The 15,848-nt window shown below is 31.4% G+C and overlaps 1 long non-coding RNA gene across 1 annotated transcript; it reads left to right on the forward strand.

The window, feature by feature from the left end:
* The first annotated feature begins 11,500 nt into the window (after positions 1-11,500).
* Positions 11,501-14,707, forward strand: LOC103498286 (uncharacterized). The gene is made up of 2 exons (XR_539584.3): positions 11,501-11,747; positions 14,332-14,707. It is a non-coding gene; the product is annotated as an uncharacterized LOC103498286 (long non-coding RNA).
* The last annotated feature ends 1,141 nt before the right edge of the window (positions 14,708-15,848 follow it).

Consider the following 15,848-nt stretch of genomic DNA (forward strand, 5'->3'; position numbering starts at 1 on the left):
ATTCAAAATTAAATTACGAGAGAATAAAATATTTGAATGAGTTCAAATATTAGTTTAATGTGAATTAGATTCATATTAAAACTATAGGTTAAAATTTAATTTGTATGTGATACAAATTAAAACTATAGGTTATGAGAGAAATTTATATTTGAATATGATTCAAATTTTGGATTAAATTAAATATAAGATATTTAATTTAGAAATTAATTAATTGGAGAATTAATTAATAGTTTAGTTTAATTTCGTTTAATTAAAATTGATTAAATTAAATTAATTAAATTAAAACTATAGATTATGTGAGAGATATTCATTTAAATATGATTTAAATGAAATATTAATTAAATATGATTTAATTAATTAATTAATTAATTATATTAATTAATTAATTAATGTAATATAATTAATTAATTTAATTTATATTAATTTAATATTTATTTATTAAATTAATAAGGAACGTGGGTGGTTTTCCCACGTTCCCATTTATTCTCTCTACTTCCCTCTTCTTCCGACTAAAGAAGAGGAAATTTTTTTCGTAACGAAAATCAGGGGTGAATTCTGTTTTTTTTTTTTTAATTGTTCTCCTGTTCGCTTTGAACAATATTTTCTCTCTAAAAGAAAAATTCTCTTCTTCCAATTTTGGTTCCCACAAACCTTCTCAATCAGAGAATAGAAAGGTTTCCAAGTGGTGATGCCCAAATTGGTGATTGGTGGATTTAGAGTCGTCAACGAGCGTAAATTTTCTTCTCTCTATTTTTCTTCAAAGCATGTTTAACCATAAAAATAGTTTTGTAATTTTTGCCAATGTATTGGTAATTTTAAAGTTCCACTTAAAATTGGGTCTTTGTAATTATTCTGCTGCGAAAGAGTTTTCATCCCTTCACACACATGTGACCATCTACTTGATGCGTCAATTAAAACCATGAAATATCTAAATGGTCCACTTGGTGGATTGATTGGTCCACATATGTCACCATGAATTCGTTCTAAAATGTAGGTGACTCAACTCCCACTTTGGCTGGTGATGACCTAATAATTAATTTTCCTTGAGAGCAAGCAATACATGATAATTCATTGGATTGAAGAATCGTCTGGTTCTTTAGTGGATGTTCGTGAGAATTTTCCATAATTCTTCTATCATTATTGACTCGGGATGACCCAATCGATCATGCCAAACATTAAACATATTTAAATTCATGAACTTCGGGTTCATGGTGGCATATGTTTCAATTACTCGTATATGAGTATAATATAATCCAGAAGAAAAGGCAGACAATGTTTCCAATATACGCTTCTCATGTGAAACAATAAATGTAATATAAAGATATTCTATATTATTTTTATTGTTAGTTTCAACATGATAACCATTTTGACGTATACCTTTGAAACTCAATAAGTTTCTTTTTGACTTACTAGAGAACAAAGCATTACTAATTGTGAATTTTTTTCCTCTAGCCAAAATAAGGTTTGCTCTACCAAAACCTTCAATCAAGTTTGTAGAACCTGATATTGTATTGACATTTGCTTCAAGCATTGTCAATGTAGAAAAATATTTTTTACTTTTAAGTATTGTGTGCGTAGTTGTACTGTACGCCAAACATAAGTCTTCATTATTCATCTTTGAGTCAGCCAAAATATGAGAAATGTCCATAACTCTTCATTAAAAAAAAACGATTACAATAAGTCTCTTGGTAAAAAAGAAAAAAAAAACTAACCTTGAAATGTAAATAATGTAAATAAACTGGTAAATGTTAAATAGAGAAAACGTAATGCAAATATTAGTTTTGGACATTATCATAATTAAAGGAAGTATTTGCTACTCCTTCATTAACATCATTTTTCTCTTCAGGAGACTCAAAGAAGTCTGCCACATCCAAATGGGTTATGTTGGAAGGGTCAAATACATCATCTTGATAGGCAAAGTTTACTTCCATATTCTTCCCCTTTTCCTTTAATGAGGCTTGATAGAGGTCGACTAAGTGCTTGGATGTACGACAAGTACGAGTCCAATGACCATTCATACCACAACGGAAGCATTGATTTTCACCACTTTTAATTTTCTTATTTTGTGGAGTGTTCCTTCTATGATCATCATTTGTGGTTTTTTTGAAATCTAAATGATTATTACCACGTAAAGTATAATTACCTCTTCCTCTACCACGGTCACGACCTCGACCACGATTACGACCACGACCATTAATATTATTTAAAAATACAACATTCGCTTCAGGGAGTGGTGTTGCTCCAGTTGGTCGAGATTCATGGTTTTTCGTTAATAACTCATTATTTTGTTCAGCCACAAGAAGACATGATATGAGTCCGGAATACCTTTTAAAACCTCTTTCTCGATATTGCTGCTGCAGAAGCATATAAATGTTGAAAAGATTTTCTCTAAAATATCTTCATCAGTAACTTTTTATCCGCATAACAATAATTTTGAACAAATTTTAAATAATGCGGAATTATAATCACTTACTGATTTAAAATCTTGCAACCTTAACTGCATCAAATCATATCGAGCTTTAGGAAGAATCTCACTTTTTTGATGATCATACCTTTCTTTTAAACTTTGCCATAGTTCATAGGGATCTTTTATCGTAAGATATTCAATCTTTAGTCCATAATTATTTAATTAACTTCAACTTCAACAACACTAAAAATCCACAACTTTACTTAATTCTCTTAACTTACCATTTAATCAAAATATCAACAAACACCACATGTCAAAACCTCTAGTTAATTAAATATTCATCCAACAAATATTTAATTAATTTCAATTCCCACATAAATCAAATAATTCTCATTAAATGAATTCAAAATAACGCCCAATAAATTAAATCTAATTAAATAAAATTAAGATAATTAACTAAAAAAATTATCTTAATTTTTGGGGCATTACAATCTTCCCTCCTTTTTGAAACTTTCGTTCTCGAAAGTTTTAATCTTTGAACAACTTGGGATACTTGGCTCTTATGTGTTAATTAATAACAATTTCTATCAAACTCCATAACCTTTAATTAAATATACACACCCATGTATATATATTTAATTAATCCAACACAAAACAACCGAATATATTCCTTAACTATGAAGTCCACTTAATGTAATATCCATAATAAGTTCCCTAAATTTATGGGTTGTTACAAACTTATATTAGAAATTTAATAAACATGTCAAACATGCATTCTAAGACAAATGATGAGATGAAGCTTTGATTTAAATATGAAAAGTATTCTAAAACATGAATTCTAAGTTTGAGATGAAGCTTTGATTTAAATATGAAAAGTATGAATACGGATTCATATTTGAAAGCACGAAATTGATAGAAATGGTTAAAGTTGTAAAAAGTAAAAATGTTGACTTTTGACTTTGAAAAGTCGAACTTTGACTGGGTTTATCTTCAAATGTGATTTGGATTTTAGAAAAATGAATGCAAATTCATGCTCGAGAGATCGAAATTAGTCGAGACAAAAAAAATGGTAAAAGGTCAAAATGTTGACTTTTGACTTTGACTAGAATGGTCAAATGATCATTTTGCCCCTTGACTAAAGTTAGTGGAAAAATCAAACATTTTGTTGGATAATCCCAGTGAGTTAAGTGGAAGCTCACTAAGAGAAATTGGAATGGTGACTAATTCCACTAATTGTAAGTAGAAAGTGAGGTGTTGAATTTGGGTGAATTAATTACATGCAATAGTTGCATACAATTATGTTATTTAAAGAACTTTTCTATTTCTTAAAGACTTGAAGTTTTGGTTTTTTTTTTTTTACAAAAATTATACCAAATATAATTTCTCTTCCAAATCTCAAACCCTAAAAACTTTAGCTTCAATTTCCAGTCTCTCTCTCTTTTTATTTTCTTCATCGAACGTGTTCCACAACTCAGTTCTTAGTCCGAAGAATAGTGGGTCAACACTAGTGGTGGTCCGGTTCGAGTTCGTAAGGAGATTTCGAAATTTCGAGAGCTACAAAGGTATGATTTCTGATTTCTATAAACCCTAAGTTCATTTAATTAGGATAAATTTATGCATGTTAATTTCTAAAATAAGTTTAGATGCAATTAGAGTAAGTTTTGAACCGTAATTCTGTTGTGCATGTATTGCTTTCTATTAGAAACTTCATTCAAAGTTTTATACTAAAACAGGGCTCGGTAAATTTGCAATGAATTTTAAAGCAGTATATAAAGCCTGCATTCTATCTCAAAACCTTCTACATCAATTCACATGCCTTTGTATAATGTTATTGTAGTTCTCCATTTGAATTGGAGAAACGTTATGTTTGGCTTCGATTGGTAACCTTTTTTTTTTTTAAACTTAAGTCTATAAATACTATTTTAACCTCCAACTTTCGTTTAGAAAACCAAACCTAAATTTGATAATCTTCTAAGGTTTGACATCCTTAGTTCTTCGATGCTGGGACTATCTTAAACCTTTAAAGGGTGTTTGGGGTTAGGGTTTGGGCTGTGGGGTTAGGTTAGCCCAACCCTAACCCCCGTTTGGGCCCAATGTTAAGGAAACCCTAGTTTTAGGGTTTCCTTAACACGATTTCCTCTTCCCCTTTGAACGGCGATACGCGTGTTCCCGTTTTCGTGAATCCGGTTTCATCCTTCAGCGCAATCCGTCTTCGATTTTTCCTTCAAACCGATTTCAATCTTCTCCTCAACCCTTCTTCCTCGATATTTTTTCCTTTTTCTCTTCTTTCTGTCATCTCCCTTATCGAAACCATGTTTCGTTTCGTCTTCTCCCTCAAGTTTTCTAGGGTTTGTGTTCGTTCTCTTTTGTCCGGTCGATTTTGGTTTTTTCGTTTCATCCTTTAATCCATTCGTTCGTTTCGTCTTCTCCCTCAAGTTTTCTAGGGTTTATGTTCGTTCTCTTTTGTCCGGTCGATTTTGGTTTTTTCCGTTTCATCCTTTAATCCATTCGTTCGTTTCGTCTTCTCCCTCAACTTTTCTAGGGTTTGTGTTCGTTCTCTTTTGTCCGGTCGATTTTGGTTTTTTTCGTTTCATCCTTTAATCCATCGTTCCTTTCGTCTTCTCCCTCAACGAATGTTCACAATTTCGTCTTCATCCTTTAATCCATTCTGCCCTTGCGTTTTCGCGATGAAACCGGATTTCGTTACGCCGAATCTCTCTCTAAATCTCTCTCATCCGTCTCTCTCACTCCGAAAGGGCTTTTGTGTTCGTTGAAGCCGACGAATTCGTTGGCTCCGAACACGATTTCCTTTTTGGAATCGTGGGTTTTGGCTCCTTCAAACCTCCTTGCCGTCGTGGTTCGTTTATGCTCTCGGGTCCTTCGATTGGCAATAGGACAGATTCTTCACTCTGCCATTGGAGCTTGGTAGGGAGGTTTGGAGTTCTCAATCCACTTTTTTTTTTAAGCCGATGATGAGTTCGAATTTGTGCTGAATTGTTCTGTATTCTTTACCAATGTGTTATGTGTTCTGTATTCTTTACCTATGTCTTGTGTGTTCTGTATTGTTTACCTATGTGTTGTGTGTTCTGTATTGTTTACCTTTGTGTTGTCTGTTCTCTATTGTTTACCTATGTATTCTGTGTTCTGAATTCTTTACCTATGTGTTATTTTTTAATCAATGTATGTAGTTCCGGCCATGATGAGTTCGAATATGTGTAATACTGAATTTGTGTAACATGTCTTCTCTGTATTCTTACCAATTTTCTTACAATTGTTGTATTTTTTTACAATTGTTTTATTCTTACCTCTCTCTGTACAATTGTTTCATTTTAAAATTTGTTACATTCTTTTTCAATTCTTGTATTGTTCTCTATATGTATTCTCTGTATTCTTTTGCCATGTCTTATTACTTTACTGTTGTCTCTTCCATGTCTTTTTAGTGTATGGATTTGACTTCACATTTGCTTACAAAATTTATTACAATCCTTATATTCTGTTTTATTGTTCTGTTCATTTACTTCCATTTACTTTAATTTACAAAATTTGTTTGTCTGTATTGTTACATTGTTAATTTATTTGTCTGTATTGTTTCTGTCCAGTGTTGTCTCTTCTTCCTTTTTGTCCAGTGTTGTCTCTTCTTCCTTTCTGTCCAGTGTTGTCTCTTCCATGTTTTTGTAGGGTATGGTTTTGGTATAGGTTTCAGTATATAGCCTTTGACTATGGTATGCTTTATGTCAGTTGTAGCAGAGAGATAGGGCCTGTATTTTATTGATAGTTGGTTGTACTTTGCTATTTTGGTCTTTATATTTTTGTTTACCTCCCTCCAAGTCCTCTCAACTTGCCCCATCTTTCCCCTATATATTGCCACCTTTCCTCTTTTGATTCACTGCATTCTTCTCCCTCTTTGTATCAACTCTGTGATTCTAAATTATATTTTGTAAGTCCTCTTCTTCTTTACTGTTACCATGTATCTTTTGTACCCTCTATGTGCTTGTAACTTATCTTTTGTATTCATTACCGTTACCATGTAGGTTGTCTCTTCCATGTCTATTTAGTGTATGGTTTTTGCGATATGTTTTCTATACATTTCTGTCCTTTATTTTTTTTTCTATAACTATGATGGAATTCCATTCATTATTTTGAATGGAATCAAAACTCTGAGGCTACTAAATTAAAATCAATCTTATTCTTACGGTTTCCCGATTCAATCTTCATTTGGAGTTTAATTTTTCGTCATAAAAAGGTATGTATATTTAATTTTTTTTCATACGTTTTTTATTGTGTTTTAATTACAAATAATAATCATATTCTTCTCTTATGTAGGACGTTGCGACGAAGGAGTTCGAAATTATTTGAAGAGGTACTCTTGTAATAGCCGTTTGTAGGCTTTCGATAATGTATTTTATTTTTGTTCATTTTTTTCCGGTTTTGTATAATTTTATAATTAACATTTTGTATATAGAACATTCGGTTTAATTTTGTTACATAATGTATCCTTTTAATTTTCTGTTTTTTAACAATTTTTTTTCTATATAGTAATAAAGTTTGTACAAATGTGTTTGAAGCTTTGAAAATTTAGTACACACGTTCCAAAGTTTAATCACATTTTTTGTTTTAATAATTTAGTCCAAAGCGTTTTAAACATAAATTCTAACTTTTATTTTTCTACCAACAAATAATTAAAAAGTCTAATAAAAACTATTGTATATACAATTGAGAGTTTGTGGCCTTATAAAAAGTTTTGCAAGTTGTAAGACCTAATAAAATGAACATAGGTTGAGAAAATAGAGATACAAACATGGCAAAAGAATCTAAATTTATAGTTCAAATAAAAAGTTTAAAAATCCATATATATATATATATATATATATATATATATATATATAAACATGGCAAAAGAATCTAAATTTATAGTTCAAATAAAAAGTTTAAAAATCCATCAACTCATTAAAAATCTGCTCATTTGTTTATCCGTTATAGATAGTCACAATTAAAATATTCTATTGGTTGAATTGTCACAATTATGTACGTAAATTGTTAATAAACTATATTAGATAATTATTATTGATATAACTTTCTCATTCAACAAATTCTATTTACAAAGTTGGTGACTATCATTTCAACCACATTAATACAAAAAAATATTTATGGTAAACTCTCTTAATTTTAGAAACTATTGTTATTGTTAATAGTGATAGAAATAAAACATGCACAGCGGAAACAAGATCAAAATTCTATACTAATTGCACTAAAATAGCAAAAAATCCTAAACCGAAAAAACTTTGAAATTAGGATCTTTTAAAAAAAATACTTACGTTCGAAAGCTTCGATTGATGTTCGAACTACCACTTAGATTGACTTTCTATCCTCTGGACTCAAAACAAAGTTGTGGGACCCGTTGGATGAAGAAAACGAGAGAGAGAAATAGATGAAAAAAATTGGGCTTAGAAAGATTTTTTTTCTTTTTTTTTTTTTAGTGAAGAAATAAAAACCAAATTTCTTATAATAGAGTCCAAAAATTTCCAACCCATGCCCTATTTATAAGAGAGTTACATGCAAAAACTCATGTTCATGCAACACCAAAGCCTAACAACTCAAAGTTCACTTTCTCTAGTGGACTTTCTATCTTCAATAAAAGACAACATCTAGCCCATTAGAGTTAGTGAGATTATCCAACAAAATTTTGGATTTTTCCACTAACTTTGGTCAAAGGAAAAAATGGTCATTTGGTCAAAAGTCAAACTTTGACTTTTCAAATAATAAAGTCATCATTTTGACTTTTTACCATTTTGTTCGTCTTGACTAATGTTGACCTCCCGAGCATGAATCCACATTCATTTTCTCAAAATTCAAATCATATTTGAATGTATTTCTAGTCAAAGTTTGATTTTTCAAAATCAAACTTTTTGATTTTTTACAACTTTGGCTATTTCCATCATTTTTTAGCTTCCGACTATGAAACCCTATTCATATTTTTAATATTTAAATCCCATTTAAACATAAAACTCTATCTCAAACCTAAAATTTAATGGTTACATCACATATATTTGTCGGTTTCTTTCTCCCTACCTAATTCAAACAATTTGACTCATTCCATTATAATGTTCTAAGTTTATTCCATATGAGATAGCAGGGGAACCTAATGGACCTATAGATCATGGGCACCTAAGATCCGAGATTAACTGGCTAAACTCTTTTAGATCGAGCTAATTAATATTTGTTAACTAACGGGTCATTTCACTAAAATTTCGTAGTTACACTCCCCTCACTATAGATATATTTGTGGTCATTTGATATAACCATGATCAGTAAGTTAATCTTCCACAAGTTGTTCGTAACCTCAGCTGGGTCAAAAGACCATTTTACCCCTGAGATTAAATTTTGCTCCTTAAGTCCCACTGATCCACTGTTGAACAATTGGTTTAAGTTCCAACCTATAAACCGAATCCCTCTCGAGCCAATGAGAGGGTGGGGCCCCTTGTTCAAGACTTGGATTTAGTCCTTGAGGCTTGGATTTAGTCCTTAAGGGAACAGTTTATCTACTAACCCTAAATCGTTTAGGAGTAAATTATGTCTTGCACCCTATGTCCCAAACTATCCACCCGATCTTACCCTTGAAACGGGAGGTTTATTGGGTCAATGCTAATGAGCTGCCCTTACTTATGTAGATCTAAGGATAATCTCGTGTGAACAAGAGTTCACAGTTAGCTCAAGATTAATATTAAGTTACCTAGGTTATCATTAATCGAGATAGTCAGTTTTAAACAGTAAACGATGTTATAATGTAAAAGTGATTATTTCATGGTTTAGTTCTATGTAAACACTTTACATAGGATGCTCCCACTTTTATGTCTCTACATGAACGATTCAAGATTACCTCGTTTGTACTAACTACAAAGTGGGTTGTATCCATAGTTTCTCTAAATAAGGCGCCTAACCTTTATTCGTATACTATAGACTATTTAGGCTATATACTCGAACTTGATCTATGCTTATGTCTCTACATAGAGTTCATGTCTACTCAAAATAGTCTCGGGACCTTATTTTATTGGATTTAAGATTATAGTACTCAATTTCTCAATAATGACTTTATTAAATAGAATAAGATCACAAACTACATGTTTTAGGACATAAATTCCAACAAATAGAAGTCTATCATACATTTTTAAATAAAGGTAAAACATGAATTAAAAAAGTTACCACTGGGCATATTATTTTACATTTGCAAAACCATATATAAATTCATTATAATAGAAAATCCTTAAATAATGATTGCTACCCATTAAAAATAATTACTATATACACATACAATATTTTGGGGTTTGTTTGGTAAAGAATGAAAACATAAATTTGAAAACAAGGAATTCACCGAAAATAGAGTGGTATTTTATATTTTCAGATATGTGTTTGGTGGCAGGTTCAAAAAATGATTTCTAACTTAAAAAAATGTTTAAATGTTTCATATTATCTATTTATAAATCATAAAATTGATCTTGCTTATCCACTAAAATTTAGTTAATAATATGCTATTATTAATTTATTTATGTATATAATTCATGTTTAGAAAATGACCTTTTAAATTATAATTTTAGTTTCTATCATCCGGAGAAAGTCAGAGTTTAGCCTAATTTGATTAAACCTCGTATATTCTTTATGAATTGAAAACCTTCGTAATTATTCTATACGAACGAGACTATTTTCAACGATTTTACCGAACCAAAAGGATTGGATTCTAATTATGAATCATAAAGACTAAATTTTATCCTTTTAAAACATAGAGACCGAATTTGTAATTTAACCTAATTATAATTTTGTATTAATATATAATTTATAATATATTACATAATCCATATTATATTAGAAAAATGAATTAAATTCATAATACGACAAATTGTATTACTAAGTCTTTTCACTACAAGAAATAGGGGATCTCCCGACGACCAAATTGTCGGAAAAGGATCTCTAAGACATACATATAAATGCGTTGGAAAAGGATCGCCCGAAGCATAAAAGCCTGTCCAATGATGGGTCAGGTGAAATATGTTAGGAGAAGATTCTTTGATGCCTGAAATGCAGCATGTCGGAAGTTTAGAACTCTCTAACTCCCGACGCTGAAATGAACACGTGGGGTGTTCTGTATCTCCCAACGCTTACGAGATGTGTTGGGAGTGAAGATATAGTTTCAATGCTTATGTTAAAGCATTGGGAACTATCGGGCAACAACTTTCGACAACTATGTGCATCAGAAGTTGTTTTTTCTTTCAATTATTATCTTAATTTTTTATGTAACTTATGGTACCTTTTGATTTTTGATTCGATTGATATTCAATTAAATTTTCAAACAAAACGTTTACAAAATTAGTAACTACATTGAAATACCAAAGTTCAATTTACAAAATTAAAACATATTTTATATATAAAAAAGAGTCTTACAATGCTTGTTTAAAACAAATACATAAAAAAAAAAACACATAATCTCTCATCACCAGGCGTCATATTCGAACAACTCCACACCTACAATTACATGAAAGTAAAATACATTGTTTAAACTTCAAATAAACCAAATTTGATGCCAAAAACCAAAAAATTTTCAGTTACAATGATCAAACAAACTCCATGATCAAACTACCCCATAACAACATAACCACTCAAATTTGACTCTTTCTACAAATGTAACAACAATATAATCGTTAAACCTTGACTCCTTACACAACACTCACTTCGTTACATTGAGACCTTAAAAGTGACGTTTAGGCCTCCCTCCCCCCTCTCAAACTCACTCCATGATCAAACTACCCCATACAGTTCAAGAAAAACGGTTATCTCGACGCATAAAAGGGTCGTCGGAAGATCATGCGTCTAGAGATATTATCATCTCAACTAATTATGGACATCAGGAGTAAGCCACAACTCTCGACGTTGTATGCTACCGTCGCCATTGGATATTGAAAATAAAAAAAGAGGATAACTTGTGACGCCATACATGAAGACGTCGAGAAATAGGGATAACTCCCAATGGGTAATCACATGGTTGGGAATTGGATATTTAAAATTAAAAAAAAAAAAAGGGTAACTTCTAACGCTAGACATGATGGCGTTTGGAGTTATGGATACGCTCGATGTCCTTCATTAGACGTCGGAAGTTCTCATCATTAAAAATCCCTAGCATTTCAAAAATCTTTGAGACCCTTTCCCTTCATGCAACTCTTCCTCCCCCCATCTCTAAGGTGTCGTTCAATGTCGTCTCCTGTCGTTGCCGCTGTTCAATGACTCGACGCTTCTACTGTCACTCATCCCATCATTCGGATATTTGTTGCTCGTTTTGAAAAATAAATAGCCGGTAATTTCCTCCATATTTGTTCTTCTTTCTGCCAATTTCATTCCCTTTTGCCTTTAATTTAAATATGTGATCAAACTCAATTGATTTCTCGCTCTCTTTGATCTCCAATTTGTATATTCTAAGTTTAATTAACTAAATTCGTGGGATATTCAACATGTTTCTTTTGGTTGATTGGGGTGAATGGCAATTTCGATCCAAATTGTGGTTTTTGCTTCCCCTTTTCTTTGAATTTTGTGCATTCTGCCATTTTTTCTACTGATCTAGATTTTCTCATCGAGGCTCGAGGGATACGAATCTCGTGTCTACTAATTATAAATATGTATCATTTTTTTTTTTTTTGTCTTTGAAAATTTTAGTGATATGGAAGAATTATTTGGTTTAGACATGTGTGGTTGATGGTGTAAATTGTGGTTTGAATTCTTGGATTGTTATGCACCTTAAGTTTTAATGTTTAAGGTAATCGAAAGTGCAAATATGACCATAAGCTTGTTAGACGTATTTAAATAATACGTATAATTAAAGTGTAGGCTATGTATGTAAATTTAATAATTTATCACATTGGGTTATTTTATTTAATTGGGTCTATTATGTGATCTATTTAATTATGATCCATGATTCCTAATTGAGTATGGACTAAATGGGTAGAAGCCTATTCATAGATTGATTAGGATTTAATGGGGATCCTAATTAAACTAGTATAAAAAGAACTTTAGGGCTATGATCCTCAATATATCAAAACAATAAGCACCCAGTCTTTCTTTTATCCCATCAAGAAAAAGATCCCACTAAGGGCATTCAGGGTTTTGGTTGAGAAAGACAATAACCATTTTACATCCATCAGTTTATAGTCATAATCACATCAAGGAGATGGATTCTGATATGTAACTTATTCTTGACAATTTGACATGAATGATCTTGGGTTAATCTATTATATAGATTTAAAGCATTTATTCTAACAAAGCTTTCTATCACTAGTGAAATAGCTAGTTGTGTAACACAAGTGCGAAATATTGTTTGAGAAGCAGAACAAATTAAGACTGTGAGAAAAGGAATTAAAAAAATCGAGTAAACTATAATCTATATAAGAAGATGGGAGCATGTACAATTACAGGAGGGATGTTCAGTACCGATTCTTATAGTACTGTTCGGGGAGTCGATAAGTTAATTCCTGTCGATGTGTATTTTTCGGGTTGTCCACCTAAACCCAAGGTTGTTATAGATGCTATAACAAAACTTTGTAAGAAAATATCTCGAGAAATCTATGAAGATCGAATTAAGTCTCAAGAGGAAAATCGGTGTTTTACTACCAATCACAAATTTCATGTTGGCCCAAGTACTAATACTGGAAATTACGATCAAGGATTACTCTATCAACCATCATCTACTTCAGAGATCATCCCTCCTAAAACTTTTTTCAAATACAAAAGTGCAGTCTCTTCCTACGAATTAGTAAATTAGGTCGTATACTTTTTTTGTACAGAATAACAAAGCAAAGAACGAGTGAATCTTCATCAATTTTTCATTGTAAATGGGAAATACTTATACAAATAAAAATAAAAAAATGGGGGGGGGGGGAAGATGCAGGGTAATTTCTCTCCTCATGTTGCCCTACGTTTTTAGTGTCAATTTTACCCCCTCAATCAAGAAAACTCAAGAGTCGGATTTGAATATGTCATTCAAGATGCAAGGATTATTGTTACTAAGTCTAAGTTTGTTGTTCATCATGTGTTTGATGGAGGTTTGGGTGTGAAATATCAATGGTTTGGGCTTGTTTTGGTGTCTTAGAATCGTTTGTAGAATTCAATGAAGTGGCTGGAATTGTGACTAAGTTCTATATATGTTTGCTCTGCCATTGCTTATTGGATTATTTGATTTCCATTAGGATGAAAGACAATTTATTGTGTAATAAGATGGTTATGGCCTTTTGCTATCTGTAGCCTTTTTATAGAAAGATTAACTTTTCCGCTACTACTCTTTCTGAGTAGACAGGAGAGAATTCAAAGAATATCCAATATGTACTTGATTATATGTAGGTTGAATCTCGTTTAGTTATATATAATAGGTATTGTGCTTGCTTATTTAGACATTAATGGTTTCTTTCATCCTATTTTGCACTATAGAAGGCTTGCTCTTATAATTCTAACTGCAGTTATGCTTCTTCTGACATTTCTTTAGATTCTACAAATGTTTTATATTTCAGAATACTTGAAGATGCAAATGAAACTTTATTCGAACCTAGTAAAGTTCATTGTTATTCATTTCTATGTTTGTTCCAGTAATTCATTGCTTTCCTTTTAGTTAAATATCATTAGGTTTTTAGTTTCTATATATAATTTAGTTTGAATTTTTATGTTGTTTCTTTTGAATGATATGTTTCTTTTGAATGATAAGTTCTTTCTCGTCTCAAATTGTCCTTTTTAGTCTTTATGATTGTATTAAGTTATTAACTATTCTCGTAAGTCCTAATGACAAAAAAAACTTTGATAGTTCCTACCACTCTTTGGTCTAGATTCATCTATTTACTTTGCTTAGTTTAGACTAATCAATTTTATTTCTCTCCTTTCAATGTTTTTTCAATTTGCAGGTTATTCAGGTTGGCAAAAGGTTAGAGATTCAGAACTATCCAAATTTGGACGTTCAATATGTACCTTCTTTTACTCTAGAAAGGTAGTTAACAATAATAGTAATTAGATCGAAAGAGATTGAATGAATAGAATAGGGAGCTTTCTAGAATTTAGTTATAGCTTGGAGACATTCTTTGGCTAGTTTGATAACTAGATTGGTCACAGATTTATAATGTTTAGAATGTCTTATATTATCTTCCTAATTTATAATGTTATTTTCAGTTAAGCAAGTTGCTATAGGTAAGAATAGACATTTCTCTCTGAGTGTTGCCCTTGTTTGTACCTTTGGTAAATTATGATAATTAAATGACACAAGAATTGTCATTTTGTTTTTCAGTGGTTAGCTTTCAAGTCTAAAATGATTAATATGTATGTTCTCTTTAGATTATACTTAAGATTAATGGTTATAAAATATTTTAATTTGTTGCTAAAGTTGACGTTTTAATTCCTCCATCCATTCATACAGGTTCTAAAATGGCTTTCTTCCATTCATTATTTTTTTTTTTAAATGAAGGATCTTCTGACGTCGTTCATGCGATGTTAGGAGTTGTATGTGATAGCGCGATGCAACGTACCTGACTGGTGCCTGACACTCATTTATGTGTTAGGAAATCCTTTCTCGATGCATTTTGATGTATTTCCTCATGATTTGCTACGTCAGGAGATCCAAAATTTCCTATAGTGATAACAACTCAACCTTTAAGGATGCAAAAAGTAAGTTCAACTAAAGGCTACCATAACTGCAAGATGACCATAACCAATCAAAAGAATGCAATAGCTAGGTTTAACTAAATGCTACCATAACTATAGGGTAGCCAAAATCAATCATTAGAATGCACAAGCTAGGTTTAACTAAAGGCTACCATAACTGTAAAATAGTAAGAAACAATCATTTGAAATAAACTTATCTATCCTCAATAAAAAAACACAATTAGAAATTTAGAACAAAGTCTTCTTTTGTGCTCGTGCTATTTCTTTAATCATTTTTTTCATTTCTTCCATTTGTCAGGCATGCATCTTTGACGTTCTTCTTTGTTCTTCAATCATACTTCTTTGTTCTTCAATCATACTTCTTCGTTCTTCAATCATATTTCTTTGTTCTTCAATTCGGGATTGCGAGCTCTCAAGGCTATTTCTTAGTTCCATCACCTCTCTATCGTGCATTTCTTGACACCGAATTGATGCGTTGCTATCACACTTCGTTGACTTGGGTTTGGGGCCCCAACCAATACCTTTTGAATAGTCCGGTCATCTACCCAAACTATCTTGCATATTTCGTCCCCTGAGAGTGGTTGAGAACCTTCTGGAGTGGGTGTCGATAGTAATTCCAAAATTTGATTCTTCACACAAATAGTTAAGTTATGCACTCAATTAAACTAAAAAATAAACTACAATGTCTAATAATCTTACGTGTACATTTTCAACTGCTTGATTCATGAATTAACCACTCTTATTGACGTGTGTTTCTTTAAATAGC

This window comes from Cucumis melo, chromosome 12 (genome assembly GCF_025177605.1).
Source record: "Cucumis melo cultivar AY chromosome 12, USDA_Cmelo_AY_1.0, whole genome shotgun sequence".
Classification (NCBI taxonomy): domain Eukaryota; kingdom Viridiplantae; phylum Streptophyta; class Magnoliopsida; order Cucurbitales; family Cucurbitaceae; genus Cucumis; species Cucumis melo.